At 36.7% G+C, this 26,605-nt stretch overlaps 1 protein-coding gene across 4 annotated transcripts in view; it reads left to right on the top strand.

The window, feature by feature from the left end:
• LHFPL3 (LHFPL tetraspan subfamily member 3) overlaps window positions 1-26,605 on the top strand; it is a 654,591-nt gene that overhangs the window by 114,611 nt on the left and 513,375 nt on the right. The window lies entirely within an intron of this gene.

Genomic DNA, 26,605 nt, shown 5'->3' with positions numbered 1-26,605 from the left:
TTTTTTAAAAAGGAAAATGCTGTGAGTTTGAGATATAATTGTAGTAGGTGAGCAAGAATAGCTTTGCTAAAGTAGATTAAAGGAAGAAAGATAAGATATAGGCAGATTTGGTTGAGGGTAGAGAAGAGAAAAAGTGGAAGTGAGTCCTAACCAGATGAGAGGCACTGGGAAAGGGGAAAACTGGATGTGCTGCAGATGGCCACCTGTTAGCAGCTAATTTTTATGGAATGTTATCAGAATCTCAGGAGTCAGAAAGAAAAGACCCAAAGGAGTATACTGGAGAGAAGAAAATGGACTGCAAATGTGAGATGACGTCAACGAACATTACATAATGATGAGGGCAAGTCACTTAAAAATCTTCTTGGAAAGAGGCCATGAAGAAAAATTTTCTGCAGCATCTTAAACTAGAGGAAATGAAGTCTTCCCTGAGTATTGGAGAGGCTCAGCCAGGGAAGCCAGAGAGGATGATGACTGTCAACACTGGTGATCAAAGCACTGGAAGAGAAAAAGTGCTACAGAAAAATAAAAAGGAGGACTAATAAGTTAAGTTGCCAAGATGAAAAGGAGGGAGAAATGGATTTGGAATTTGTTCAAGTGCAGAAAGCAAAGATTGCCATAGTCTTCCTAATGCTGGTCTCTCTAGTTTCCTTCTCCCCAAATACATTAAAGTAGAGCTATGTGGCTTATAGAGATTTACTTATCTTCAACTAACTTTTATTACACAATGGTTGAACAAGAATTCTAGAGTGAAACTGTATGGACTTGAATCCCAACTCTGTCATGAACTGTCTATATGACTTGGACAAGTTACTTCATCTCTGTAAGCCTTAGTTTCTTCACCTGTACAAAGGGGATAATAATGTAATAGCTCTCTCATGGTGAAGATGAAATATGGTATTGTACCAAAAAAAAAAAAAAAAAAAGGTTTCAGAGCTGGCAACTTGTACAGATTCATTATTATCCCCCATTACCCTGATGATGATTATGGTGATGAAAAATACATTGGGAATTCAGAGATGAATAAGATGGATCCTTAAACCCAAGGACTCAAGGGCTATTGGGAAATATATTAATACCTTTGAGTGAATCAACAGTTATAATCAAATTAATTGATTTACTGGACAAATAGTTATTAAGCTCCTTACAGTGTTTCAGGTGTTGGGGATACATTGGTGAGTGAAACATACCAAGATTCTCAGCCTTCATGGAACTTGCATTCTACTGAGAGAAAGAAAAAAATAAGTATTAGAGTAAATAACTCTAGTCCATTAGGAAGGATGGATTATGTGTTGTGAGAGGAAAGGAGAATAAGGTAATAGTGATAGAGACCAGTGTGGGAGAGGTGGTGGGGATGCCAGTTAAAATAAAGATTAAGGGTAAGGTAGGCCTCATTGAGCAAGATGTTTGGGGGTTATCACTGGGACATTTATATTGAAGTCATCAGGAAGGCTGCTGCTTATAGAAGCAAAGAGGTGAACTATCTAACTTGGCCCAGCCTTGGAGGAAAGGCTGAACTATTAGGAAGGGTTAGTGATGGTTAGAAAGCCTGGCAGAACTGTGGAAAACAGTACAGAGGTTCTTCAAAAAAATTGCAAATAGAAGCAATTCCAATTGTGGATATAAATCCAAAAGAAATGGAGTTATTATCTTGAAGATGTATTTGCACCCCCATGTTCATTGCAGCATAATTTACAATAACCAAGACGTGGAAACCTAAACGTCCATGATGAATGGATAAAGAGAATGTGGTGTATATATATATATATATATGCAACAGAATTACTCAGTCATTAAAAAGAAGGAAATCCTGTGTCATTTGCTACATTATGGATTAACCACAAGGATATAAATCAGGCAAATACTCTGTAATCTCACTTATATATGGAATCTTAAGAAAACCCATCTCATAGAAACAGAACAGATTTGTTGGAAGAGGGAGAGGTTGTCAAAGATAAAAACTTCTGGTTATAAGATGAATAGGTTCTGGGGATCTAATAATAGAGCTTCGTGTCTATAGTTAAGATACATGGAATTTGTGAGGTGGGGGAGTAAAATGTTGTTCAGTCAGTAGATTGTAGGGTCCAGTGAGAGGAAAGGCATGTTGTAATCATGGTAGAGGAGGAGATGAGATGGAAAGCCGATGTGAAGTTGGAGACCGGGGATGCTTGGAATGGGGATGTTCAAAGGGATTGTCCAGGTGTTGATATTGACAAAGGACGTTTGTGTGCCACATACACATAGACCTCAACTTGAGTGTTTATTCCAACATGTAGTAGTTTGTGATCTTTGTTAACTGCACTGAGAATAAGATTTTATCTGAAAAAAAAAATTGCCTCATTTGCTTGTTAGGAATAGTGAATGAAATAATGTATGCATGCTCTTAATATGGTACTACCTGGCACATATTAGGTGCTCAATAAATATAAGTTCTTATTATCACTATTATGATGATGATTAGAAAGACAACTATGGTTTTTTGCTATCTGTTACCTGAGGGGAAAAGGACAGGTAATGAAAGAAAAAGAGTTTAGATGAAATGCTTTTCTTAAAAATTCAGCTTTCTTCTTAGCTCTAATGTCACATCTGTAGGTGATTAATTATGTTACTAATTTCTATTTTTAGTAATGAAGTTGTTTTTGTATTTTCACAGTTGGGAATGCCTGAGGGATTATCTTAACTCTGGGAGATGATTTGGTGAAATTATTTCCTAGAAAGTTTTTCTGGAGATTTTTCATACAGAGGACTAAATGAAGTATTTCTTCCATCTTCTTTTTAACCTTTTACTTAGAAAATAGACACATTCTTATCCTTTCCCAGCTCTCCCTTCTACTGGGCTGGATATTCTTAAAATAAATCATTATACTTAGAAGATACATTTCAGGGAAGCTTCTGTGTCATTTTAACTACCTTTTCACCAACAGTACCCATTACTTCTGTTCACAATGGTAAAATTATAACTTAACACCCATAAAATAGTGTAAAATATTTCCATTGCCCTATTGATGCTGGCGCAGTGTCACACTAGGATGTCTCCCAGTTTATTGGCATGGCATTTTCTCCACTGTCCATTTTAGCATTTTATTCTAATATATGGAGGGATTTCAATTTTAACTTGTCTTGCTTGTTAAAGATTGGAATTTCATCAGCTAACTTATATGTTACATTTTAATTTTTATTCCTGTGTTCTACACTATGTTCCAAAACATAGTGAAGCTCTTAAGAAAATGATGTCAGTGTTTATGAAGGAAAGAAAGAAAGAAAGTGAAGTCACTTTACTCGTGTCTGACTCTTTTGCAACTCTGTGGACTGTAGCTCACCAAGCCCCTCCGTCCACGGAATTTTCCAGGCAAGAGTACTGGAGTGGGTTGCCATTTCCTTCTCCAGGGGATCTTCCCGACCCAGGGATCAAACCCAGGTCTCCCGCATTGTGGGCAGACACTTTACCAGCTGAGCCACCAGGGAAGCCCAGTGTTTATGAAAGGGACCCAAATAAGAGCAGATCAGAGAATTTAAAAATAGGCGTGCCAGGGGTAATTTTGTTAGTTCTCTATCTTATATACATTTTCCTAAGAATTCTCTTTCTACAAGACATCCTTTGTTCTTTGGACAAACTTCATGCTTTTATTTACATTATTGTGTTAAAAAATACTTTTTGATGAATGGGTTAGCATTGAACTCCACATTACTTTATAATTAACTTCTGTGATCTTTCTTCTTTACTAGATGAGAGAGGAGGAACTATGTATTATTCACTGCTCTCACTGTCACCCCAGCCACCCCCCAGCCCAATATGTGACACATAATAAACTTTCACAAATTTTTATTGAATAAAATTAAAGTGATGAATAATTAGCAAACCTTTGTAAAGTACCTACTATGTTCTAGGTACTGTGCTAGGGATTCACAAACATTTTATCTCAAGGTGTTCATAGTCTGTCTAGTCAAATCCAGGAGAGACTTGTCCATTGTCAACATTGAGTAATGTTTATGGAGAGATGGAAGGCAAGGTAGAAGAAGGGGGGGCGGAGAAAAACAGTGTCCTTGAATATCTTCACGGTGACCAGTCCAGTTCTCCCATGAAACCTCTTGAACTTGAAAAGCTGGCTTTATAGATTAGTGAAATATCATTATTCCTATACCTCTTACAGCCTACACTAAACTATCTAAGTGGAAGAGTTTGCTAAGAACTTCACCATCAGAGAGCTTCCCTCCTAATTCCTAAAGGAAGGAAATTATTCTTTTAAATCTGTTAGTTGCTTATATAAAATGAATCGTGCTAATGTCAGATCATCCTTTAAAGCAGGCCTGGCAGGGTCATTTTTGTCAACATGTAATTTGAATTCCTATGTAAATTTAAAAGAAGCAAACTACATAACTTACAAAACATTCTATGATCAGATTTTGTACTGACTTTGCCTGACTTGTATCCTGATTGATTTGCTCTGCGTTAAGGCTCTTCTTTCCTGTGAGTTGAAATCATTTGCACTCTCTCTATCTGGGGTTATAAGCAGACCAGAGGGTTGTGTGGAATCAGTTTTAAACCCTGTTTCAAATTTAAGTCATCTAGTTTTTCAAGTACTTGACATTTTTATATGCAGGGTCATGAACAAAGTAGCTTCGATTGTTCACTTCAAGCAATCACAACTTGAAACACCTCATGCATCAGTTTTGGCTATGATGAGTACCAGGGATGAGGACTATTGCCCAGCAGTCCCAACTGCTCTTTCACAGTATAAAAGCTGAGGTTATGCAGCATATGCCAGGATACAACTTGTCTAATGACAATCGATGGAAAGTGTTATCCCAGTAAAGCAGCAGATAATACATTGTGTCATAATGCATCATGTAGGTAATGATAACATTTCACCCTGCTCATTTTTAAATGGTCATTTAGCCCCTTGGCGTTGCAATCATATTATGCTGCCTTTGCCTAACATCATCCTAAATGATGGCCTCTTGTAGATGTCTGCCCACAATTATGTTAAAATCTGGATATATAACCCACTAGTGTGATCCCATAGTACCAACTTTTCCTCACTTAGGAAAAGACAATAGAACAATGCATGTATGAAAATGGGATCCTAACATAATCATTAATTAAATTGTTTCATCATATCTGAGAATCCACACTATTGTCTCTGTACATTTTTTTGTACAGAGACAATATTCTTTTTTCAAAGACGAGAACAACTGGATCTTCTTGAAAACTAAAGAAATAACCAAAGTAGGCATTTTCTTTTCAGGTTTGATAATTTAGCCAATTCTGTCACCAGTATTTGTGTATGTGTAGTTGACACATTAACAATTGCTGTCCTGATTATGTTGTCTGATTAATGTGGAATCTAAAATGTTTACTTAGTCAGATGTTCACAGAGCTTCATATAGTACTAAAACATCTACCTCAAGTCCAAGTCATGGCTTCTGGTTTCTTGCTTATAACCTGTCCTTGTGGAACTATTAGAATTAACCACTTGAAGTACAGGGAAAATTGGACAGCTACATGTAAAGAATGAAATTAGAACATCCTCTGACACTATGTACAAAAACAAACTCAAAATGAATTAAAGACCTAAATGTAAAGCTGGACCCTATAATACTCTTAGAAGAAAGCATAGGCAAAATACTCTGACATAAATGTCAGCAGTATCTTTTTGGATCCACCTCTTAGAGTGATGATAAAATTTAAAAAATGGGACCTAATTAAACTTAAAAGCTTTTGTACAGCAAAGGAATCCATGAACAAAATGAAAAGACAACCCACAGAGCAGGGGAAAATATTTGTGAGTGAAGTGACCAACAAGGGATTAATCTCCAAAACATACAAACAACTGATAAAGCTCCATACCCAGAAAACGAACAACCCAATAAAAAAATCGGTAGATCCAAATAAACATTTCTCCAAAGAAGACATACCGATGGTCAAAAATCATGAAAAGATGCTCAACATTGCTAATTATTGGAGAAATGCAAATCAAACCATGAGATATCCCCTCACACTGGTCAGAATGGCCATCATCAAAAAATCTGCAGATAATAAATGCTGGAAAGGGTATGGATAAAAGGAAACCCTCCTATACTGTTAGGGGAATGTAAATTGATATAGCCACTATGAAGAACAGTATGGAGGTTCTTTAAAAAACTAAAAATACAACTACCATACGATCCAGCAATCCCACTCCTGGGCTATATCCAGAAAAATACTTAATTCAAAAAGACACATGCACTCCAATGTTCATTGCAGCACTATTTATAATAGCTACGACATGGAAGCATCCTAAATGTCCATCAACAGATGAATTGATCAAGAAGATGTGGTACATATATACAATGGAATATTTTTCAGCCAAAAAAAAGAATGAAATAATGCCATTTGCAACAAGGATGAACCTACAGATTCATATGCACCTAGACTTCATATAATCAGTGAAGTCAGACAGAAAAAGGCAAATACCATATGATATCATTTATATGTGGAATCTAAAAAAAATATACAAATGAATATATTTACAAAATAGAAACTGACTCCCAGATTCAGAAAACATTCATGGTTACCAAAGAGGAAAGATAGAGAGGAGGAATAAATTAGGAGGTTGGAATTAACATATACATACTACTATATATAAAATAGATAATCAACAAGGACCTACTGTATAGCACAGGGAACCCTACTCAGTACTCTGTAATAACCTAGGTGGAAAAAGAATCTGAAAAAGAATATATATATATATATATGACTAAATCATTTAACTGTACACTTGAAACTAACACAATATTGTAAATCAAATATTTTGCATTAATTAATTAATTAAAAATAATTAACCACAAGATTATAAAATAATTTTATGACTCTAGAAAATTTTATTTTGTAATTATTTTCATATTTCTATTTTTTAATTGTTTAGAAATGAATAAGAAAATAACTTTCCATATCCAAAAGTCTAGCTGAAATGTGACATCAGTATGTTTTTTTTTTCTGGCAGGAAAATAGATTATAATTATTTATTTATTTATTTATTTTGGTGTGCTGAGTCTTCATTTCTTTGTGGGCTTTTCTCTAGTTGTGGAGAGAGGGGGCTACTCTCTAGGTGTGGTGTGCAGGCTTCTCATTGCAGTGGCATCTCTTGTTGCAGAGCGCACACTATAGGGCATGCTGGCTTCAGTATTTGCGACTCACGGGCTCGGTAGTTAGGTTTCTGGGCTCTAAAGCACAGGCTCAGCAGTTGTGGGTGCATGGGATTAGTTGCTTCTCGGCATGTGGGATCTTCCCAGAACAGGGATTGAACCCATGACTCTTGCACTGTTGGGAAGATTCTTAACACTGAGCCACCAAAGAAGGCACAGATTATTATTTTAAATAACTCACTTAATAGGAAGATATTTTTGGAAGATTTCTTTGTGCATATATACTTGCCTCTGGGAATTAATTACTGGTGTCAGAGCTAGGTTTAGAATTTGACCCAAAATAAGCAAGCAAAATGCTTGCACCAAAAGAAAAATCCCTGTGATAAACTGAAAATCATTAAAAAATCAATAGCTACTAGTGATGTTATCTATTTTTCTTCTTAGTATGAGTATTTCTCATTTTAATCACAGATATATGCTTTTATTGATGAAATTGTTGGTGTGCAAACATTTAAAAATTAACCTCCCAAAAGGCAATTGGGGTCACATCTGCCCTATTTTAAAACAGCAGCCTAGCTTTTTTTTTTTAATATAGAAAGATAATATAACACAATATTTCATGTTCCATCTTCCCCAAGAGTGGGGCAAGTTTTCACTCTTTCCTACAGAAAAAGTTGTCAGCATCTATCAATGTGTCCCTAGTCTTCCTTCAACTTTCTGAAGCGAACAAAAAGTGCCTTCTGAAACAACTGTGGGATGGACATTTTCCCTTCACATTCTCACTAGGTACTGTGAAATAGACTTGCTCTTCCAGCTAGAAATTTATGTTAACCATCCCTGATGTTATTTCAACCACCATCACCAACAACAAACAAACAGACTAACATAGAAAATACCAGAGCAGAGCAACAACCATTTAAAGATCCAGGAAAAGATCCAGGGATGTACACTCAGAGGTCTATATGTGTTATTCCTTAATTGTTTCTTACAAAAAGATTGGAATCTCAGCACTGCTATTTGGGCTATAATCAGTACAACTCAGGCAAGTTACTCTGCTTTTATTTTTCCTTATCTATAAAGGTAGAGTAATAGTACATAACAGAGTTGTTTGGACACATGAAAGTGAAAGTGAAGGTCGCTCAGTCGAGTCCGAATTCTCCAGGCCAGAATATTGGAGTGGGTAGACTTTCCCTTCTCCAAGGAATCTTCCCGACCCAGGGATCGAACACAGGTCTCCCGCATTGCAGGCAGATTCTTTACCAGCTGAGCCACAAGGGAAGACCAAGAATACTGGAGTGGGTAGCCTGTCCCTTCTCCAGTGGATCTTCCTGACCCAGGAATCGAACAAGGGTCTTCTGCATTGCAGGTGGATTCTTTACCAACTGGACTCTGAGGGAAGCCCTCATTTATGTTTGGTAACATAAATGAAGTTATATATGTATATGAATTTGAGACATGAAATGAGGCAAATCAACAAAGCAAAATGAAGGTAGACTTAGAACTTTAATCCAGGAAAGAAAGAAAACAGGTAGCTAAGGTGGATGCATGGTTTATGAAAAGGAACATGCCTATTGATATTTGAACTATTCTTTGAAGACAAGGCTCTTGTTCTACTTCAGACTGGTTCAGTTCAGTTCAGTCACTCAGTTGTGTCTGACTCTTTGTGACCCCATGGACTGCAGCACGCCAGGCTACCCTGTCCATCACTAACTCCTGGAACTTACTCAAACTCATGTCCATTGAGTCAGTAATGCTATCCAACCATCTCATCCTCTGTCATCCCCTTCTCCTCCTGCCCCCAATCCCTCCCAGCATCAGGGTCTTTTCCAATGAGTCAGTTTTTCACATCAGGTGGCCAAAGTATTGGAGTTTCAGCTTCAGCATCAGTCCTTCCAATGAATATTCAGGACTGATTTCCTTTAGGATTGACTGGTTTGATTTCCTTGCAGTCCAAGGAACTCTCAAAGAGTCTTCCCCAACACCACAGTTCAAAAGCATCAATTCTTTGGTGTTCAGCTTTCTTTATAGTCCAGCTCTCACATCCATATGTGACTACTGGAAAAACCATACCTTTGACTGGACAGACCTTTGTTGGCAAAGTAATGTCTCTGCTTTTGAATATGCTGTCTAGGTTGGTCATAGCTTTTCTTCCAAGGAGCAAGTGTCTTTTAATTTCATGGTTTCAGTCACCATCTGCAGTGATTTTGGAGCCCCCCCAAAATAAAGTCTGTCACTCTTTCCACTGTTTCTCCATCTATTTGCCATGAAGTGATGGGACCTGATACCATGATCTTAAGTTTTCTGAATGTTGAGTTTTAAGCCAACTTTTTCACTCTCCTCTTTCACTTTCATCAAGAGACTCTTTAGTTCTTCGCTTTCTGCCATAAGGGTGGTGTTATCTGCATATCTGAGGTTATTGATATTTCTCCCAGAAAGCTTGATTCCAGCTTGTGCTTCATCCAGCTTGTGTATCTCTACTTGAGATACAGAAGGACAAAATCAAGGAGAAATGGCTCAATGGCTCCTCAGACTGCTCTGGTCATTACTCCTAGCAGGGCTTCAGTATCAACTGAATGTGATGGTGACAGCATTTAGAAAACATGAAAAAATAAAAAACAGTGGAAACAAGATAGGAAAAAAAACACTAAATTTAAGATATTCTTTTAAAAATCTGGTTTGCAAAAAATGCCCTTTCAATCTTTGTCTTGTCTGCTTTCAAGTTGGAGTAACTGATGCCTTATCGAGGCAACATCTTATTCTCTGTGGAAGATGATGAAAACATGAGAGTGGAAGAGTGATGGTCCAAGGCAAGGACTTGGCCAGCTCCTCTAGGGCCTATGGTAGCATCTGTGTGAATGCAGATAGAGGTTCTAATTGAAATTCATGTTTATGTGGGTTTGTTTTTAAGCACATTGTTCTCTTTGATTGTCTGCAAGCAAGCTCAGCACACTCCTCCACTTTACATGTGTATAAGGTATGCATGGTGTACATCTGATGGCTTAATTTCCCCCTTTCCCTTCCCCTTTATCCTAATTTGCTCATCTGATTTGTACGTCTTTCAGAAACACCTTAAATCTATTTTGTGATGATAAATAAAATAAAAAATGCTCACTTCCTTCCCATCTCGGAAGCCTTGCCTCAACTCAGGGTTTTCGCCTATGTGTGGTTTCCTCTGTCTGTTCCATAAAGGCAATTTCACAAGAGTTTTCTGCACTTGTCTGTTTGTTCATCTCTTGGTCTTTCCTAAATCCACTGCTGTCTGGCTTTTCTTAAATTGATCATCCAAGTAGTCTTAAATTGATTATCCATATATATAGTCAAGAATGACTCTGTCAGCAGACACCTCTCAGACTTTCTCCTGGCCTCTCTGCCATAATTGTGCCATTCTTATTGTATTCAGAGTTGTTGAATTCTTAACCTAGCATCACCTACAGGTTTCTCCAATGAGACACTCATCCTTTTAGTGCCCCCTGCTCCATCCCCACACCATGTTGATATCTTCTGATATTTAGAACTGGATTCTTTGGGGCTATAGTTTGTTCTTCTGTTTCTTTTCCTTGGTCCATCTTTTTTTAGAGGGTAATACATTTTTCTAATTTTTTGATCATTCTTATTTCCTGTATCTCTTGGAAGATTCTCATGAATTTATTTCTTGTCTTTTTTAAGTACTTCCTCTAAGAATATTTCCAAAGTGGGCCTTTGAGGTGCAGTTTCTGAGACCTTATCAGCCTGAGAGCATATTTATTTTACCATCACAGGTATATAATAATTTGTAGGACATAAAATTGTAGGCTAAAAGTTTTTCCTTTCAATACTTTTAAATATTACTTTATTCTCTTTCTACATCCTTTTTTTTCCTATTTGGAGATATGATTTCATTATCCCTTTGGAAATGATAAGCTCTTTCTTCAAGGCTTTAGAGTTTTCTCCTATGTTTAATTTCACCATCATCTCAGTCTCCTTCATTTGTCATCATTTAGTCCTGGAGGTTTAAAGGGGAGAAGTGGAGGAATAAATGTCCCAGGGTCAATCAGCTTCACTGTTGTACTCCAGCTCCCTGCCCCACTAGGATTCTGAGTGCATGATGTTGTACCCCAGAAACAGGCTACTTGTGCTGGTTTTTGTGATCTTCCACAACATTGCCAGATGGAGACTAGAGCAGAATTTAAAAGCTTCGCCTCATCCTGTCCTCCCATTGCACCAGACTGCACTTGACCTTGCTGATTCATGATAGCCTTTGGCATTCCCAGGAGTTTCTCAGTTTTAATGTTCCTGATACCTATGTAGTTTCTCCAGGGTTGATTTAGGGGAAGGAGTTCACCGACCAGGTCTGGTTTGTCATCTTGTCAGAACTGGAAGACTCCTTTCACCAGTGTTTTGTATAACTGACTCATATCTTCTTCCTAAAACATCCTCGCCTTACCTTCCTGATAGTACATTTATGAGTTGCTTTTTTTTCTAAGAGTCCTTTTCTGCCCACTCCTGTTTCTCCTAAGTCCTGCTTTCTTGTCATGTTCCACATTCTCTAGAGATGATCCCATCTCCTTTAAAGACTTCAGTTACCATTTACACGCTGAGGCTACCTAACAATCTAGTTCTAGCTCTAGACACTACTGTTCTCCAGACTCGTATAGCCAGCTCTCTAGTGCACATGACCAAATAGATGTAAAACACATCCAAAAAAATCATCCTGCTCCTGAGAGCTCCTCCTGGTTGCTCGCTCTGTGAGGCTTCCACTTAACTTTCAAAGCCAGAATCTGAGTGTCCTTCTTGATCTCTCCCTTATAGCCTACATTTAATTAATTACTAAATTCTGTTGATTATGCCTTTTCAACATATCTTAGACTTATCTCCTTTTCTCTGTTCCTACTTTAAGCCTTAATCCAGGCATCATCATCAATCACCAGTGATGCAAATGACCCTCCTAACTGTTCCTCTCCTTCCACACCTGTTCCATCCTATATAGTTGGAGTGAAACCTTTAATTCAGCAATTCTGAAAAATTCTTGTTTCAGGAAACCTTTACATTCTTAAAATTTGTTGAGGGCTTTGTTTATGTGCAATGGACAGATATAGATACAGTTACAGATATTTACTTCATTAGAAACAAAAGTGAATAAAAACATAAGAATAACCCAGGAGCATCAGATCAATGATATCATCACTCAATTTGTAGCCTCTGGAAAACTCCATGGTACATGAGAGAATGAGAGTGAGAAAAGTAAACAATGTATTGCTATTACTATGAAAATTTTTTGACCACACAAACCTCTGAAGGTTTTAGCAATGTCCTAGGGCTTTGTAGACCTCATTGTGGGAACCACTTCTTAAACTATTCATCCCTTTGCTTCCCAGTTTCAATCACTTTATTACCTTGCCACAGTCTTTCAGGATGGAGTCCAAAAGCTCCAGCAAGATATGTATAATCCTTTATGATCTGGCCTCTACCCATCTTTCCAGACCCAGCTCTTATGATGTCCCCATTTTGACCTCTGTGTCAGCCAGGTTGACGAGCTTGCCAGCCTCAGCACTTCCTCTCTTTGCAGGCTGTCACTCCTGCTCTTCTCATGACCTGGGATGCCTTGTGTCCCTACTCATTCTTCTGGGCTCAGCTTCGTCTTCAGTTTTGCCTAAAACCTTCCCTGAAAACCAGGCCCCTCCTCTGGTTTCCTTCTTTTATAACTGTTGTTTACTATGTCTCCTTCATTGGACTATAAGCTCCTTGGGTCTTTGCTGTAGCTTTCTAGTGCCAGACAGTATGAGTTCAAAAGCACTGCTGCATCATTGGATGAAAAAACAGATGTATCGTAATATAAGGCTTGTATAACTGACGTATGTATTTTTCCTTTAGATGCTTAGTAAACTGACATTATGGTTTTCTATAATATATATTAATTCACCCCTTTTGTTTAAAAACATTCCAATTTAAAAATACCAGTAAGGCATATACCCCAAGGAAATCATAATTGAAAAGAAGGCATGTACCCCAATGTACACTGCAACATTACATTAGCTAGGACATGGAAGCAACCTAGATGTCCATTGACAGATGAATGGATACAGAAGACGTGGTCCATATATACGATGGACTATTAATCAGAAAAAAAGAAATGCATTTGAGTTAGTTCTAATGAGGTAGATTAACCTAGAGCCTACTAAACAGAGTGAAAGAAAGAGAAAAACAAATTTCGTATATTAACACATGTATGTGGAATCTAGAAAGATGATACTGATGATCTGGTTTGCAGGGCAGCAAAGGAGACATAGACATGAAGAACAGACTTGTGGACACAGTGGGGGAGAAGGAGAGTGGGATGATTTGAGTGGGCAGCATTGAAAAATATACATTACAATATGTAAAATAGATAGCTAGCGGGAATTGCTGTCTGACGCAGGGAACCCAAATCTGTGACAACCTAGAGGGGTGGGAGGGGATGGGGGAGATTCAAGAGGGAGGGGACATATTATACCTATGGCTGATTCATGTTGATGTATGGCAGAAACCAATACAATATTGTAAAGTAATTATCCTCCAATTTAAAATAAAACTTAAAAAAATAAAAACACCAATAAGATGTTAGTTGTGATGCTACTGGGTATATACTATGGACCAACTTATTTGATGGTTACAGAGAACTAACTGTCCCTGACTGAGTCTACCTTCCCCCTAAACAAGGTAATTGGTATGTTGGGGCTATCGCATAAGGAGAAGCAGTTTCCTGTGTGTAACTACTTTCTTGGCTGGTAGAACTATGGAATGTTTGCTTATGGGTGATCTTTCTGTGCCACCAGTAGATTAATCTAGGGTTGGAGGAGCGAGGAGGCACAATGAAAATTGCATACAATAGCTTTTTTGCATATGTCAATTTTTCTGGGAAGGGCATGAATAGCTTTCCCTTTTGAAAGGGCTTAAGGATTCAGAAAAGGCTCAAGGATCCTGAGAGACACTTTACAATTAATGACTTGCTTTTCAGTGTGTAATGGGCTATTTTATTTTCAGTAAAAAAGAGTGAACTTAGTGCAAGATCTATCAGTATCCCAGGTCCATTTTACAATTGCATATTCATACCTACTATGATTCTGTGAGGATTCTGTATTGTATTTGTAGAATTCTGTACTGTATGTAATGTAAACTGAGGATGTGAGTATTTCTAAATTAGACATTTACATTTAAAAATGATTAGAGGAAAATGAAGACCTAAATTTTCAGGTTAATGCTATTAAGTCACATTCAAAATAGCCTTATGCTCAGAAAGTTATTTTGTAAGAACAGAGTTCAGTTATTGATCAATTCTTTAGACAGATTATTTCAAAAAAACAGTATTTTTTAAAAATAATGTTTTTCATTAACAATTTGATTCACTTTATTAGATATTTATTTAACAATTAATTTATTAACATATTATTTATTGAGTATATTCAGTGTTTATTAAATATTTTATTTGCATCTTGGATATATCTTTTTTGCTAAAGATATAATTTTCTCATTTGATAGCACAACAACATTAAATGAAAGAAGAGTAAGCATCTAAAAATAAAAATGAATGGAAAAAAAATGGGATTGAATGCTTTCTGTAATATTCTTTTCAGTATTTATTTATTAAAAGCCTTTATACTTTGCTTTTTCTCTCCCAGATTAGATTTCTTTACTTATTTTTTATCACCCCTTCCCACCTAAGGTTTACACACTAGTTTTTATGATTGGAATATATTCTGGATTTTTTAGAACAAAAGTGTCCTTAATCATGGCTCCTTGCTTGGATTGTTTAATATCTTTTATTTTTTTACCTATTTTGAAAGTTCACCTCAAGAAAGTCTGTTTCTTATTGAATTCCTGTCTAAATATACTTTTCCTTCTGACTGATTATTTACAAACTAGCCCCATGGCCTGTGATTCAACCTCATAAGGTCAACTGGGTTGCTTATGATTTTCAAACAACAAAATAAGGCCATCGCCAAGATCCAAAAGGAGAAGTGGCAAAGATAATACTATAATAGTTGATCTGGGAATATGTTTTGGATTTGAATTTGAATGTGAGGATGACTGGTGCTTTGAAAACTATAGTAGTAATGACAATAAAAATTTTCAAATTATACCTATTGTATGTTTATTATCTTCTAGACCTGTACTGACCAAATATGATAGCTCCTAACCACATGTAGCTACTGATCACTTGAAATATGACCCCATGCCACATGTCAAAAAATAATATTTTGGAGGGTTTCCCAGGTGGTGCTAGTGGTAAAGAACCTGCCTGCCATTGCAGGAGACATAAGAAATGTGGGTTCCATCCCTGGGTCAGGAAGATCCCTGGAGAAGGGCATGGCAATTCTCTCCAGTAGTCTTGCCTGGAGAATCCCATGGACAGAGGAGCGTGGTGTGTTACAGTCCATAGGGTTGCAAAGAGTTGGACATGACCAAAGCAATTTTGCATGCATGCAATATTTTGGAGTTATAAGGTTAAATAAATTATACTATTAAAGCTATTTCACCTGTTTCTTTTCACTGTCTTAATGAGGCTACTAGAGTATTTCAAAGTTATATAAGTGACTTACATTATATGAAGTTATATAATGTTAATTATAATAACAATATAACATAATTGTTAATATAATGATATGTAATAATATTTTTAAAATAAAATTACATAACTGACTATGAGTGATCTAGGTAGTTTAAATGCATTTTAGTCTCATTTAATCCTTACAACAATCCTAAGAGATATATATTTTTAATATTCTTAGCATTCATAGAAGGAAACTGATTATTAGAGAGGTTAAATAACTATCCTAGGATTATTTATGATAGAACCAGTACACAAACCCAATTTATGTTATTAACCAGTAGTCTCTAAGCTTTTTGATAGCATCACCTGTGAGTTCTTTTTTGCTACCAGCGACAGCAATGTGATTGAATAGGCTTCTTTATTTTTTTAAATCTTGGTTTCTTACTTTGTGATGGAGCAGCTTGAAAGTCTCATTTTAAAGATGTGTGCATTTAATGGACCTGATGGCTGAAATACAGATCTACAACAACATGTGCATCATGTGAGGAGGGGCATCACTGACTGAGTGCACTTACTAAAGCATGGTGCTCAGCTTTTTCATCTACTCATTAATTATGCAAAGGCTTTTATTGAAATTCAGCTAGTAGATTTCTATCTCTTCTCATGTCATTAAGTTGTTCTGGCACACTAATTGGATGATGTTGCAGTTTTATATTTCAAATGGTTCCTACTAAAATTCTTTAAAAGATTTTAAAACAGGTTTAAAATGATGTGAGACTTTTTAAAGGTGACACATAATTTTAATGAAGAAAAAAATGAAAATATTTCCATATGTTATTTCTTAAAATCCATATGTTTAAACATTTCCATATGTTTGTCTTTCAAATGTTTCTGCTCTCATTGCTAAAAATGACACCTTTGCTTTGAAGAGACAGATTAAGTGTAATTATATTTTTTTCAAAGTATCTGCTATGTCACATACTACTTGTCATTACAGAGAAACTTGGAAGATTTGTAACATTTGTCCTTTGTCAAAAAATGTGCAACATCTTTATGTTTGACGATTTTCTTCAGTTCTGCATTTTTCCACAGGATACCAGAGATGAAACAAGTTTTATGGTTAGCAGCAATCTTATTTTAGAGTATTAGGAAGATTTTACCAAAGTATTGTGAAGATTCTACCAGGTTCTACATTTTAAAAAATGTTTATTCATAAATCAGTCTTATGGACTCTGTGGGAGAGGGAGAGGGTGGGGAGATTTGGGAGAATAGCATTGAAACATGTGTATATTATCATGTATGAAACGAGTCGCCAGTCCAGGTTCGATACACGGTACTGGATGCTTGGGCCTGGTACACTGGGAGGACCCAGAGGGAGGGTAGGGGAGGGAGGAGGGAGGAGGGTTCAGGATGGGGAACGCGGGTATACCTGTGGCAGATTCATTTCGATATTTGGCAAAACTAATACAATATTATAAAGTTTAAAAATAAAATAAAATTTAAAAAAAAAAAAGAAAAAATGTTTATTCAGAATGAACTGCATTTGATGACACTGATACATTGTGCACCTGGGCTGCTCTTGTTAGTGGCATTAGTTTGACTGCAGTGAATGATTTTCCTGTCTGGTGCTTTCTCTGAAACTTGACCTTGGAAATATTTTCTTTAAAAATTCTAATTTAAAAAGTTACTCCACCGCTGGTTATACTTGCATAGATTTGCAAATAATTCACATACTGTGAGTGTATAGATTTTCTTGTATAGCTTGTCTTTAGAGGCTTATGAAAATAACTCTTCATGATTTTGTCATTGAGGTGTAATTTGTGCATGAAGGGAATTAGAAAATATTTAAAACTGAATGATAATGAAAACACAGCATAACAGTTTGGGGATACAGTTAAAGCAGTGCTTAAGAGGAGTTTGTAGTTTTCAATGCTTATATTAGAAAGGCATTATATTGCACATGGAACTATATTCAACATCCTATGACAAACCATAATAGAAAAGTATGTAAATGAATACAGAACTGAATCATTTTGATGGATAACAGAAATTAACACAAACTGTAAATCAACTATACTTCAATAATTTTTTTAAAAAAGAAAGGAAAAGCTTAAAAATCAATGATTTACATTTCCTTATTAAGAAGGCAGAAAAAGGTGAGCAAATTAACCCAAAAATAAGTATCAATAGAAGAAAGGAAATAATAAAACTTAAGTAGAATGCAAACAACAGAGAGGATTGACAAAGCCAAAAGCTGTTTTTCAAAAACATCAACAAAATTATTACATTTAATTATGTTAATTATTATAATTTAATAATTATGTTAATTAGTAAATTTCTAGCAAAGCTGTTCAAGAAAATAGAGAGAAAATGCAAATTACCAATATCAGGAAGGAGAGGGGATTTCACTACAGATTTTGCAAACTAAAAAGAATAAGAAATAAATAATATGAACAAGTCTATGTCAATCAACTCAACAAGTTCAAAGAAATGGACATTTTTATGTCAATCAACTCAACAAGTTCAATGAAATGAACATTTTTTGAAAATTATAATTTATCAAAATTAACACAAGATGAAGTAGAAGATATGAACAGGCTTATATCAATAAACAATGTTAAATTTATTAACAAAAATCTCATAAAGCAAATTTCAGATCTTTGTAATAGCACTGATGAATTTTATCAAAGAATTAGGAAGATATAATAAGCTTTGAAAAACAGAAGAAGATAAAGAAATACTTCCTGACTAATTTATGAAGCCAGAGAAATCTTGGATACCAAAGTCAGGCAAAGATATTACAGAATACTACAAATGAAATCCCTCATAAATGTAGACATAAAATCAATTTAAAATTAGCAAATCAAATCCAACAATACATATAAAATACTATGTATGAGATATAGAATATATATGAGATATATATGGGCTTCCCAGGTGCCACAGTGTTGAATAATCTGCCTGTCAATGCAAGAGACACAAAAGACGCAGGCTCAATCCCTGGGTTGGGAAGATCCCATGGAGAAGGAAATGGCAAACTGCCCCAGTATTCTTGCCTGGAAAATTACATGGAAAGAGGAGTCTGCTGGGCTGTAGTCCAGGGGTTTGCAAAGAGTCAAACATGTCTGAGTGACTGAGCATATGCGCGCATGCACACACACACACACACACACGCTATATATATATATATATATATATATATATATATAAAGCTTTGAAAAACAGAAGAAAAATAAATACTTCCTGATGAATTTATGATATAATATATATAATATACTAATATATATGTGTGTATGTATATGTATAGATAGATGATGAATATCAAATGTATATGTATGACACAGTATACATATATATATTATATATATATATATATAACCATCTGGGCTTTATCCCAGGAATGATTCAAAATCAAAAATTTTACTTACTGTATCAACAGACTAAAAGTTAAATATCATGCAATTATCTCAAATGATAGAGAAAGACCGTCTGACAAAATTCAATGTTCATTTCATGATGTAAAAAAATTAACAGTCAGTAAACACAGAATAGAGTAAACTTCCCCATCTGATAAAGTGCATTTCCAAAAAGCCTCTGGTGGCGCTAGTGGTAGAGAAACCCACCTGCCAACGCAGGAGATATTAGACGCGAGTTTTATCCAGGGGGTCAGGAAGATCCCCTGGAGGAGGGCATGACAGCCCCCTCCTGTATTCTTGCCTGGAAAATTCTATGGACAGAGGGGCCTGACAGGCTACAGTCCATAGGGTCTCAAAAAGTGTAAAGTGACTTGGCATGCAGCACACATATAGCTAAAATAATAAAAGATGAAAGTTGAATGTTTCCCCCCTTCAGATCAGGAACAAACCAAGGATGTTTACTGTCACCATTTTTATTCTACATAGTAGTAGAAATCCTAGCCAATGAATAAGGTTAAAAAAAAAAAAAAAGAAGTAAAACAAAATTGGTAATAAAGAAATAAAACTATCCCTGTATATAAACAACATGATTTACAGAGAATTCTAAGGAAGCAACCACAATCTCAGCCACCATGACAGATCATAGTAAAACTACTATATGTTTCACAGTTCAAGTCAGTATACAATTATTGTTGTTGTTCTGTCACTAAGTCATGTCTGACTTTCTGTGACCCCATGGACTAAAGCACAGCAGGCTTCCCTTTCCTTCACTGTCTCCTGGAGTTTGCACAAATTCATTGCCACTGAACCAGTGATGCTGTCTAACCATCTCATCCTCTGCCACTCTTCTCCTTCTGCCTTCAATCTTTCCCCAGTGAGTCAGCTCTTTGCATCATCAGGTGGCCAGTGTATTGGAACTTCAGCTTTGGCATCAGTCCTTCCAATGAATATTCAGGGTTGATTTCTTTTAGGATGAGTGGTTTGATCTGCTTGCTGTCCAAGGGACTCTCAAGAGTCCTTTCCAGCACCACAATTTGAAAGCATCAGTTCTTCAGTGCTAAGCCTTCTTTATGGTCCAACTCTCACATCTGTACATGACTACTAGAAAAACCATAACTTTGAGTATACCAACCTTTGTCGGTAGAGTGACGTCTCTGCTTTTTAATACACTGTCTAGGTTTGTCATAGCTTTCCTTCCAAGGAGCAAGCATCTTTTAATTTCATGGCCATGGTCACCATCTGCAATGATTATGGAGCCCAAGAAAATAAAATCTGTTGCTGCTTCTATTTTTTCCCCTTATATTTGCCATGAAATTAAGGGACCAGATGCCATGATCTTAGGTTTTTGCATGTTGAGTTTTAAGCCAGCCTTTTACTCTCCTCTTTCACCCTCATCATAACCCATAACCTCATCACCCATAGAGTATGGTTTTAAATGAACCAAAGTATAAGTTTGGGCATATGAAATTTTGAGCTACCTGAACAGCAATTATATGGAACAGCCTAATAATGAGGGGAAGGGAAATTTGAGAAATTGAAAATTTGCACGTAGCTAACATATTATTGTTGTTTGGTCACCAAGTTATGTCCAACTCTTTTGCCACCCCATGGACTGTAGCCTGCCAGGCTCCCAGTCCATGATATTTCTCAGCCAAGAATACTAGAGTGGGTTTGCCATTTCCTTCTCTCAGGTGTCTTCCTGGCCAGGGATCGAACCCATGTCTCCTGCATTGTCAGCCAAATTCTATACCACTGAGGCACCAGGGGAGCCTGTGTGTGTATATTCATAGACACATAAGCAAATGACATTCAACCTACAGTTAAATATCCTCTCTTTAGCAGAAAACTAGTTGGAGGGAAGAGGTATGAGGAAAAAGGAAGAGAAGTGCATATATAAACTATTATTGCATGTTGATTGAATTAGAATGCTAAGTAGAGAGTTCAGAAAGATCATGACCACTGAGACTTTCTGATTGATTCATGACATATGAACTACGGGACTCTATTTCTAAAGAATTGTGTGGACTGAACAGATTAACCATGAATCCTAAGAAAGACTGAGTATCTACTTACTGAATATTTACATACACTAATATCTGATTTACGACTTAGACATGTGAGTGGTTCATTTGAATTCCTTTTTTTTTTTTTTACATTTTTAAAAACAGCTTTATTGAGATGTAATTCATATACAAAAAACTGCACAAATTTAATAACTATCATTTGATGAGTTGAGAGAGATAAATACATCCATAAAAACATCACCACAATCAAGACATATCAGTTACCTCTAATAGTTGCCTTATGCATCTTCTTTCTTTGTTTTGTGTATGTGGTAAGAATCTTTAACCTGAGATCTACCTTCTTAATAAATTTTTTTAATTGTGCAAACAGTGTTGTTAAGTATAACATGAAGTTGTGTGGGCTTCCCAGGGTCTCAGTAGTAAAAAATGTACCTGCTAGTGCAGGAGACGCAGGAGACATGGGCTTGACATCCCTGGGTCAAGAGGATCCCCTGGAGGAGGAAATGGCAATCCTTTGAAAATCCCACGATCTTTCCTGAACTCTCTACTTAGTATTCTAATTCATTCAACATGCAATCACAGTTTATACAACTTCTCTTCTTTTTCTCTCACACCTCTTCTCCTCCAACTAATGGACGTGAGATAATATGTCATTGTGGTTTTGATTTGCATTTTCCTGATGATTAGTGATTTGAACACCTTTTCATATAGCTATTGGCCATTTATTTGTCTTCTTTGGAGAAACATCTATTCAAGTCATTAGCCAAGGTTTGAGTTATATATAATGTTTGCTATTGTAGGAATTCCTTGTATGTTTTAGCTATTAACCCCTTATCTGTTGCACTTCTTTTTAAAAAGAAATTTTAGCCTTACTGTAATTCTTCTCCATTTCAGCCTATGTATAAGGGACATTGACATGAAGCTTTGGTACAAGGATTCTTGCTTTTTAAAAGATAAAAGAAATGGCACGTTGTATGTTGAATGAACTGAATGATAAATATATAGAAGCTAAGGGAAAAGTATCTAAAAGAGTAGATTGCTGAGGTTTTGTGAATCTTTTTTTTTTTTTTTTCATGAGCAGCAGTTTATATCTAGGAACCTAGATTTGTAGCCTACTGGGTAGAATGTAGGTTTTTAGGTTGATGGTTCTCTGAATATTTCTTCGGCCAGATGGTTCTGCAGGCTGGGTGCCATCTGACCGGGCAATGTTTGTTAGATTATTTAATTGTGTGTTTATTAAACCTTGCTCTTTCTGGCAGCATATTGTACTTTTTTTTAGAGTCTCCTTGGCAAACTGCTGAGTTTGGGTGGTGATTATTTTTTTAAGTATATCACTGAGGCTGCCAGAGGTCACTACTTACTCTCCTCTGCTCTACAATGCCAAAGAAAATAACTTCCTTATCTTTAGACCTCACTGTACTTCTGCAGAGATGCTTTTTATTTTTAAGCCAGTCTTTCATTTTTGTGATATTTGGAGTTGTCCTTTGGAGTGATTGTCATAGGTGATCTAATGACTAGTAATTAAATCTTGAATCGCCCTTGTTGACTTGGGTTATCTTGGAGAGTAGAGTAAGAAAGTTTATACCTAACAGTTGGAACTATGTCAGGACCCCATTTTCAGAAAGTGTGGTTAGGAAATTAAAAGACAAAGATCACTATGGCTAGTAGAAACTTGGGAGAATTTTTGGTCTCTTTTAGCTAGTGAAGAGGGTGAGAGACAGGCAAGATGTAGTCCTAAGTCTGTCCCCAAAGCAAACAACACAGTGTTACACAATACTCATGTCCCCCAATAATACCCATTTATCAGGATAGTACCCACCCTGGATGGCACAGTTGAGTGTAAATTGGCAAGAGGAGTCAGGAGGAGTCCATGACCATTATTTCCAACATGCGGATGCTTGACCTCCAGGGTCTGTGTTCTGTGAGCTCTGATTATTTTGTGACTGACCATTAGCACTGAAGGATACAAACACCATTAGTCATCTTTGCATGAGTCCCTTGACCGAGCTGGTCCACCACTCATAGATCAGCAAATGGTTCAGAAATGTCTAGAATTTTTAAGGCTTTCCTAGCACCTCATCTGGTAAAGAATCTGCTCACAATGCAGGAGACCCTGGTTTGATTCCTGGATTGGGAAGATGTGATGGAGAAGGGATAGGCTACCCATTCTAGTATTCTTGGGCTTCCTGGTGGCTCAGCTGGTAAAACATCTTAAAAGACCCTCCATAAATGTCACGAGAAAATTCAGAAGCATTCAAGATAAAAGTTATGGAGGCTGGCCCCACATGCTTCTGTTTAACCACCAAGGATGTGTAATTGTAAAATTCCTTAATCCCAAAGCCACTGTGACTCTTGACTCCTGGTAAGGGGTTCGGTGAGGAGTCTGGAACTCCACCCCATTTCACTCTAAGGCTACTCCATGATATTCTGAAGATACTAGTGGTCTATACTTTTGCAGGTTTTTTGCAAGAGCAATTTCAGAGATATTCTTCAGTGGTCAGAAAAAGAGGTATGGGTATATTATCTTTGGAAACTGGAAGAGAGTAGTAGAGGAGCATACAGAGTGGATAGGAGAAATTATAGGGTGCTTCCCTGGTGACTCAATAGTAGAAAATCTACCTGCCAATGTGGGTTTGATTCCTGATCCAGGAAGATTCCACATGCCATGGACCTGCTAAGCCCATGTGCCATAACTATTGAACTCTAGAACCCAGGAGCTGCAGCTGCAACCACTGAGTCCATGTGCTGCAATTACTGAAGCCCACACACCATAGAAGCCCACTTCTCTTGTTGCTCTGCAAGAGAAGCCACAGCAAGGAAAAGCCCACGCACGGTAAGGAAGAGTAGCCCCTGCTCACTCCACTTGCTGCAACTAGAGAAAAGCCTGCACAGCAACGAAGAACCAGTACAGCCAAAAATAAATAAATAAAATTATGTTTTAAAAAAAGATACAGAGGAGCATGAAAGAAAGAATAAAATTTTAAAAAGAAAAATTATAATAATAGGAAGATGATGTATCAAAATCAAGCATCTTGATGGACTTATTGAACTGAAATGTAGATTAATGCAGTATTCATCCCCACTAAAGTTGACTGATGATTACCATAAAAAAAGTTTGTTGGCATATTAACACAACCTTTGGGCATTTTAGAGAGGATAGAGAAACCGTCATTCCACCTGCAGTTAACAACTAACTCAGAAACTGGATTCCTTCAGTGCACTTCCTTTCTCAGGCATGATTCAGAACAGAAGTAGAGAGAGAGATACCAGCCAGGGGCATTTGTAACCAGCAGAGTATCTGTGACATGCCTGCAGAGTGACTTCACCACTCATTAAGGGAGATCCATGTGTGTATTCTAGCCAGGTGCACGTCCCTATAGAAAGAAACAATAGCATTTTTTTTTTTTTTGCATTTTCAGGACAATTAATATGTGTGTCAATGAAGTGAGTGCTAGGTTATGTTTGCTGTGAAATCCCTTGTATTAAGTGTTATTTTAATTGACCCACTTCGTGAATGTTTTAGAAGCCATTCTTTTAAGAGATTTGTTGTTTATGGATTATATTTAAAGAAATTTTAGAACTTTTCATTGAAGGTTTGGGGTACCTCCACTGTATGGGTTTATAGAATACCTTCTGTCAACCCAAAGTTATTCTTTTCCAATAATTCTGAATCGTAAATATAGACTGGCAGAACCTAACAACAAGGAACCTGATTTAGGTAGGTGATGGTTCTTTTTAAAGATATTTTTTAAATGTGGGGACCTTTCAGATATTTGTTAATAATGGTCTCTAGTAGTGCTCTAAAGTTTTGTGTTGCCTAGGTAGCTTTTGATTTGTTTGTTTTTGGTTTATAGCAGTTATTGTTTTTGTTTTTAATACTATATCGGTCATCTGGCCAATATGTGGTAGTCTTGTGTATTTATTTGTTCCTAGGACACTTAAGTGCCTTATATCATTAAAACACAGGTAGGCGTTTTATGGAACTGAAATATCAATTTCACAAACATTAGTGTATGGTAATGGTATAACATGATGGATAAGAGCGTTGATTCTGGAGTCAGCCTTCTTGAGTCCAACCGCAGCTTCCCTTCTTACTAGGTATGTCCTTGGGCAAGCTAGTTAATCTTTCTAATCTTTGGTTTCTTCATTGTTAAATGGGGATATCAAAAAGCATCTACCTTATAGGGTTGTTGTGAAGATTAAAATAAGTAATACACTTAATACAAGGACCCAGAATACAGTAAATGTCCAGTAAACTTTTATCGTTTCATCTATTAACATTCTCAAAGCTTGAGAGATGGTACCTGTCCCTAGAGTTAATTCTCCCTTTCTGGTTACTGCATTTCTTTTAAGGAAGTGACACAAAACAATCAGACTTCTAGACTAGTGCCTCCTTTCTATATAGATAACTATTTCATCTATAACAATCAAATTTGTATGTGTGAAGGGAAGTCACTCACTCAGTCGTGCCCGACTCTTTGTGACCCCATGGACAGTAGCCTGCACCAAGCTCCTCCGTCCATGGGATTTTCTAGGCAAGAGTACTGGAGTGTGTTGCTGTTTCCTTCTCCAGGGAATCTTCCCGACCCAGGGATCTAACCCAGGTCTCCCGCATTGTAGACAGACGCTTTACCGTCTGAGCCACCAGGGAAGTCAAACTTTTATCATTTCATCTATTAACATTCTCAAAGCTTGAGAAATGGTACCTGTCCCTAGAGTTAATTCTCCCTTTTCTGGTTATTGCATTTCTTTTAAGGAAGAGACACAAAACAATCAGGCTTCTAGTCTAGTGCCTCCTTTCTATACAGATAACTTTTTCATCTATAACAATCAAATTTGTATGTAGACAGAGTTGATGATATCAGACATGGAAACAGTTGATTTCATTTTTTTATATGTCTTTTAAAAAGAGAGTTTTCCTAGAGGAGAACATAGGCAAAACACTCTCCGACATACATCACAGCAGGATCCTCTATGACCCACCTCCCAGAATATTGGAAATAAAAGCAAAAATAAACAAATGGGACCTAATTAACCTTAAAAGCTTCTGCACATCAAAGGAAACTATTAGCAAGGTGAAAAGACAGCCTTCAGAATGGAGAGAAAATAATAGCAAATGAAGCAACCGACAAACAACTAATCTCAAAAATATACAAGCAACTCCTACAGCTCAACTCCAGAAAAATAAACGACCCAATCAAAAAAATGGGCCAAGAACTAAATAGACATTTCTCCAAAAAAGACATACAGATGGCTAACAAACACATGAAAAGATGCTCAACATCACTCATTATCAGAGAAATGCAAATCAAAACCACTATGAGGGTACCATTTCACACCAGTCAGAATGGCTGCGATCCAAAGTCTACAAAAATAAATGCTGGAGAGGGTGTGGAGAAAAGGGAAACCTCTTACACTGTTGGTGGGAATGCAAACTAGTACAGCCACTATGGAGAACAGTGTGGAGATTCCTTAAAAAACTGGAAATAGAACTGCCTTATGACCCAGCAATCCCACTGCTGGCATACCCACTGAGG

This window comes from Bos indicus x Bos taurus, chromosome 4 (assembly GCF_003369695.1).
Source record: "Bos indicus x Bos taurus breed Angus x Brahman F1 hybrid chromosome 4, Bos_hybrid_MaternalHap_v2.0, whole genome shotgun sequence".
NCBI classification, from domain to species: domain Eukaryota; kingdom Metazoa; phylum Chordata; class Mammalia; order Artiodactyla; family Bovidae; genus Bos; species Bos indicus x Bos taurus.
Note: the sequence above shows the minus strand (reverse complement) of the source record. Positions and strands in the feature narration are given on the sequence as shown.